This window comes from Mobula birostris, chromosome 9 (assembly GCF_030028105.1).
Source record: "Mobula birostris isolate sMobBir1 chromosome 9, sMobBir1.hap1, whole genome shotgun sequence".
In the NCBI taxonomy this organism is placed as follows: domain Eukaryota; kingdom Metazoa; phylum Chordata; class Chondrichthyes; order Myliobatiformes; family Myliobatidae; genus Mobula; species Mobula birostris.
The window spans coordinates 131,070,934-131,077,979 of record NC_092378.1 but is presented as its reverse complement, the minus strand read 5'-3'; positions in this window follow the sequence as shown (position 1 = coordinate 131,077,979).

Genomic DNA, 7,046 nt, shown 5'->3' with positions numbered 1-7,046 from the left:
CATCCACCTGCATCACTGTCAGCTTCTCCCCCAGCAGAGCAGGGCGGATGGTGTTGAAGGCACTGGAGAAGTCAAAATACATGACCCTCACAGTGCTCGCTGGCTTGTCCAGGTGGGCATAGACAATATTCAGCAGGTAGACGATGGCATCCTCAACTCCTAGTCGGGGCTGGTAGGCGAACTGGAGGGGATCTAAGTGTGGCCTAACCATAGGCCGGAGCAGCTCCAGAACAAGTCTCTCCAGAGCCTTCATGGGAGGTCAATGCCACTGGTTTGTAGTCACTGAGGCTGCTGGGGCACGGCGTCTTTGGCACAGGGATGAGGCAGGACGTCTTCCACAGCACAAGAACCCTCTGGAGCCTCAGGCTCGGGTTGAATACATGGTGAAGTACTCTACATAGCTGAGGGGCACAGGCTTTGAGCACCCTGGTACTGACACCATCCGGTCCTGCAGCCTTGCTTGGGTTGAGACGTTTCAGCTGTCTTCTCACCTGTTCAGCTGTGAAGCCCACCATGGTGGTTTCGTGTGGGGAAGGGGTATAGTCATGAGAGCAGGGTGGGGGACTGTGAGGAGGGGTAGGAGGGGAGAGTAGAATATGTGTTGGTTGAAGGCCGACAACAGGTGACTCATGTGGGGGATGGGCAGGGGACACAATGTCAAATCTGTTAAAGAACAGGTTAAGTTTGTTGGCCCTGTCCACACTGACTTCAGCTCCTCTGTTGCTAGTTTGCTGGAACCCAGTGATGGTCCTCATCCCACTCCAGACCTCTCTCATGTTGTTCTGCTGGAGTTTCCACTCAAGCTTCCTCCTATACCTGTCTTTAGCCTCCCTGATCCTGGCTTTCGGGTCCCCTCTGTATTGCCCTCAGCTCCTCCCTATTTCCATCTCTAAACGCCCTCTTTTTAGCATTCAGGATGTCCTTAATGTCCTTTGTTACCCATGGCTTGTTATTTGAATAGCAAAGGATAGTTCTTGTCGGAACATTGCAGCCCACACAGAAGTTGATGTAATCAGTGATGCACTCTGTGAGCCCATCAATATCCTCTCCATGTGGCTCACATAGTGCCTGCCAGTCTGTCACCTCAAAACAACCCTGGAGCGCCTCATAAGCCTCCTCCGACCATTTCCTTACTGTCCTCGAGGTTGCAGGTTTACTCTTCACCAGAGGCACGTAGCACATTTTAGATGCACCAGGTTGTGATCTGACCTTCCCAATGGGGGGAGGGGAGAGGAGCTGTATGCATCCTTAACGTTAGCGTACATCAAATCCAGAGTCCTCTCCTGCTTCAGCAGAACCCTCATTGGTCCTGAACCACTGTGTGCCAGCCAAAGGAGCCACATGTTCCTCCAAAAAAATTACACCTTATCAGCACTTCAGTTTCAATAGACAATAGACAATAGGTGCAGGAGTAGGCCATTCGGTCCTTCGAGCCAGCACCGCCATTCACTGTGATCATGGCTGGTCATCCACAATCAGTACCCCGTTCCTGCCTTCTCCCCATATCCCCTGACTCTGCTATCATTAAGAGCTCTATCTAACTCTTTCTTGAAAGCATCCAGAGAATTGGCCTCCACTGCCTTCTGAGGCAGAGCATTCCACAGATCCACAACTCTCTGGGTGAAAAAGTTTTTCTTCAACTCCGTTCTAAATGGCCTACCCCTTATTCTTAAATTGTGGCCTCTGGTTCTGGACTCCCCCAACATCGGGAACATGATTCCTGCCTCTAGTGTGTCCAATCCCTTAATAATCTTATATGTTTCAATCAGATCCCATCTCATCCTTCTAAATTCCAGTGTATACAAGCCCAGTCATTCCAATCTTTCAGCATATGACAGTCCTGCCATCCCGAGAATTAACCTCGTGAACATCCGCTGCACTCCCTCAATAGCAAGAATGTCCTTCCTCAAATTTGGAGACCAAAACTGTACACAATGCTCCAGGTGTGGTCTCACCAGGGACCTGTACAACTGCAGAAGGACCTCTTTGCTCCTATACTCAACTCCCCTTGTTATGAAGGCCAACATGCCATTGGCTTTCTTCACTGCCTGCTGTACCTGCATGCTTACTTTCAGTGACTGATGAACAAGGACACCAAGATCTCATTGCACTTCCCCTTTTCCGAACTTGACACCATTCAAACAGTAATCTGTGTTCCTGCTCTTGTCACCAGAGTGGATAACCTCACACTTATCCACATTAAACAGCATCTGCCATACATCTGCCCACTCACCCAACCTGCACAAGTCATCCTGCACTATCTCAACATCCTCCGCACATTTCACACTGCCACCCAGCTTTGTGTTATCTGCAAATCTGCTAATGTTACTTTTAATCCCTTCATCTAAAGCATTAATGTATATTGTAAATAGCTGCGGTCCCAGCACCGAGCCTTGCGGTAGCCCACTAGTCACTGCCTGCCATTCTGAAAGGGACCTGTTAATCCCTACTCTTTGTTTCCTGTCTGCCAACCAATTTATGATCCATGTCAGTACCCTACCCCCAATACCATGTGCTCTAATTTTGCCCACTAATCTCCTATGTGGGACCTTATCAAAGGCTTCCTTAAAGTCCAGGTACACTACATCCACTGGCTCTCTCTTGTCCACTTTCATTGTTACATCCTCAAGAAATTCCAGAAGATTAGTCAAGCATGATTTCCCCTTCGTAAATCCATGCTGACTCGGACTGATCCTGTTACTGCTATCCAAATGTGCCGCTATTTCATCCTTTATAATTGACTCCAGCATCTTCCCCACCATTGATGTCAGGCTAACTGGTCTATAATTCCCTGTTTCCTCTCTCCCTCCTTTCTTAAAAAGTGGGATAACACTAGCTACCCTCCAGTCCTCAGGAACTGATCCTGAATCTATAGAACATTGGAAAATAATTACCGATGCGTCCGCGATTTCTAGAGGGCCACCTCCTTAAGTACCCTAGGGTGCAGACCATCAGACCTTGGGGATTTATCAGCCTTCTGTCCCATCAGTCTATCCAACACCATTTTCTGTCTAATGTGAATCTCCTTCAGTTCCTCTGTTACCCTCGGTCCTCCGGCCAGTATTACATCTGGGAGATTGTTTGTGTCTTCCCTAGTGAAGACAGATCCAAAGTACCTGTTCAACTCGTCTGCTATTTCCTTGTTCCCCATAATAAATTCACCTGTTTCTGTCTTCCTGACCCAATACCTGTCTCTGGAGTATCTGGACAGTAAAGACATCTATATCAGACTATTTTTTATTGACTATAGTTCCATCTTCAGTAATACAATTCTAAGCAAACTTGTCACTATAATCTGGACCCTAGGATTCAGTGCCTCCCTCTGCAACTAGATTCATGACTTCCTGACCAACGGACTGCAATTAGCAAGTAACACCTCCACCATGATTATTCTTAATAATGGTGCTCCACAATTTTGACCCCAACTCAGCTCTCTGTTTAATTTAAATAAATTAAACACAATTTTTACATGGAAGAACACAATTAGAATGAAAATAAAAACAAAGACCTATTTTGTGCAGAGATTAAAATGGTCATAGTGTTGCTAAATTCTAGTGCTTAGGGTTGTGTTGGTTAGTTCAAGAACCAAAAGATTGAAGGGAATTAGCCATTATTGAACCAGGAGGTTTAGATCCTCAGGTTTCTGTATCTCCTGTTCAATTTTAGTTGCAAGAAGATGGCATGGCCTGGATGGTGGAAATCCTTCATGATAGATTTTGCTTTTTTGATGCAGTGCCACACAAAGATACTATTAATGGTGGAGAGGAATATGCCTGTGATATATGACGCAGTGTCTACAACTGCCCAGCAACTTCTTACGTGCCTGTGTGTTTGAATTGTTGTACCAGATCATGATACAACCAGTCAGGATACTTTCAACAATACATCTGTAGAAGTTTGTTAGACTTTTTGGTTACTTTAAGAAAGTAAAGACACAGGTAGGTTTTCCTTGGGATTGCATCTCTTGTTTTTTTTTAAATGTTAAGTGAGAGTTTGCTGTTGAGGCACTACTCAACCAGGTTACCTACCTTCCTCCAGAAGGCTGACTCGTCGTCATCTGTGATTCATCCAAAAACAGTGGTGGTGTTGGCGAATTTGTAAATGGCATTGGAGGTGTACTTAGTCACATAGTCATGTGTGTATGGGGAGTACAGCAGGGAGCGAAGCATGCAGCATTGAGGTGCACCTGTGTTGATGGTTAGTGAGCAGAGTTGTTAACAATCCTCGCCAACTGAGATCTACTAATGAGGAAGTCAAGTATCCACTTGCAGAGGAAGATACATCTAAGATATGCTCTTACACATTTTTGTAATTTGCTTTCATGTCTGTTCTTCTAATTCCAACTGACTATTGGGCGGCCTATGATATACCCCAGTAAAGTGATCATCCTTCCAAATTCTACCCATATGGAACCTGTGCAAGAACAGAGAAGAACACAAGAGCATAGGAGCATTAGGAGGCTACTAGGCCTTTCAAACCTCAAAGTACAGCTGGAATTTATCATATTGTCATCAGGGATATTTAACCACAACATCTCTTTTCAGTCATTCTTCATCACTCACGGAAAAAAAATCAAGGGTAAATTTTACAACATAAGAAGCAATCCCTGTTGCACTTCTTAAATTCTTCTTTTGCAATACCCTTACCAGTTTGGTTCATCTAATCAAATTATAGATAAGAATCTGCAGTCCACTTCAAAAACACCTTTTCTGTTCTCCAGGAAAGAAGATCTGTTCTTACCTTGTTTGACTTGTATGTAAATTCAAACCTACATTACCTGCTTAGACATAGAAATGTACAGGAACAGGTCTTTCAGCCGACAATATCTGCACTGAACATGAAGCCAAATTAAACTAAATATTTTCTGCCTGTAAACAATTCATATCCTTCTATTCCCTGCATCTTCATGTGTCTATCTAAAAAGCCTCTTAAAACTGCTATTGTTTTGACCTGCTAAGCACTTCCTATTTTGGTTGGGTTGAGTTGTTCTCTGATCTCGGCAAATTACTTGCAAATGTTTCGTCATCATATGAGGAGACATCTTCGGTGTGTCTGCTGAGCTACACATTTTCTGGATTATTTCCACTCCCTATTTTCCTTTTTTATATCTGCTTTTAATTCTCTGTTTTGGTATAAGTATCCTGCATGCTATCTCACACGGTCTGTTGGGCTGCTGAGACCACCACAAGAGTTGTGCCAGAGCTAAGTAGCATTCCTCTTGAGGTGGTTAGACATTTTCCTATTCCACTTAGCATTTGCTTAAGTGCAGGCAAATGCACATTCACGCGGCTTCAATTATTTAATGGACTGAAGCCAGAAGATCACAGCTATGAAGATCTTTCAAAATCTTCTCGCCATCCCAATTATGTTCTTAAGAAATAAAGACCACAGTCATCAAGATTTGCAGTGGTCATTGTCAAAGTGGGACAGTGTCGGATTGGGGAGCTGAGGCACTGGCTTGAGGGGCATGGGTGATGAGGCACAGATGAAGAGAGGGTAAGAATCTGGTAAGGTTTTTACTTCCCTGTTAATCTATGATCTTTGACAGTGTAGATTAATTGGCAGTCAGGGCAGTAAAATGCACCTCCTACAAGATGTGGAAAGTCACCCTGACGATGTCTGGCAGACTGGATGAAGGAACTAGAGCTGGAGTTAGATGTACTCAGGATCATGAAGGATATCATAGATGAGAGCTTTAGTGAGGTGGTTATACGTCAGGTGCAAGCTACATGATAGATGGGTGACCACCAGAAGAAGCAAGGATAGTAGGCAGACAGAGCAGAGATCTTCCATGGATGTTTCCCTCACTAATAGGTCTGTACCCCTTTGGATACTGTTGGGAGAGATGACCAGGTCAGAGGCCATGCCTGGCTCTGAATCAAAGGAGGGAAAGATGAAATAGTAATAGGGAGCTCAATAGTAAGGGGTGCAGATAGGCACTTCTGCACATCACTTTGCGGTACAGAAACTGCCTTAATCGGGACTCCAGAATGGTCTGTTGCCTCCCTGATGTCAGGATCGAGGATGTCTTGCAGTGGGTACAGGATATTCTGAGAGGTGAGGTCGAACAGCCAAAGGTTGAGTTTTAAATACTGATGATGTAGCAATGATGCAAAGGGATTTTAAGGAGCTAGGTATAAGGTTAAAAATCATGACTTGCAGGATTGTAATCTCAGCATTACTACAGTATCATGTGCTAGCGAGGGGAGAAATAGAAACTATACTGCTGCTCGATCTGTGACTAATGGTGCAGGATAGAAAGTTTCAGATTTACAGATTGTTATGTTCTCTTTCAGGACGAGTGGGATCTGTATAAACAAGACCATCTGCATTTGAACTAGAGGGGAACCAATATCTTCACCAAGTGCTTTGCTAGTGCTACTTGGGAGGGTTTAAAGTAGCAGGGGAATGGGACAACAGCAGCAAGTCAACTGCTGGTAGGGCTGAGGGCAATTTAAAGCTACTCACCCTCTTCACCACCGATCCTCCAATGAGGACTGTCGCATGGACCTCTGGTTTCCTCTCCTGAAGTCTACCATCAGTTCCTTAGTTTTGCTGACATTGAGTGAGAGGTTGTTGTTGTGACACATTTTCAGTCTCTCTCCTGTATGTTGATTCATCACATCTTTGATATGGTGTCATCAGCAAACTTGAACAGCAGGTGATTCAAAACAATTTTAATCATTATAATGACATTGGTTACTTCAGTACTTTGGGTTGATAAATGGTTCCTTTGAGATACATAGTGGAAACACATTTTAAATGATAAGACACCTTTGAAAACCCAAACACCTTTGGGGGAGACTAATTAACACAAATATTCTAAAACCTTTTGATAACAGACAGCCGGATACACAAAATTAATGTTGTTAGAGCTTCTCTTGAGTACAGAAAAACTATTAGTTGTCCATACCTGCGACCATGTTTGATGTGCTAAGTGACAATATCCGTTTGGTCTGCTAGCTTGAACTCAAGTCACCATGGCGCAAATAACTTAGCCACATTTTGGCTCTTGAATATGTAATTTCATAGTCTATGAAGCAGCC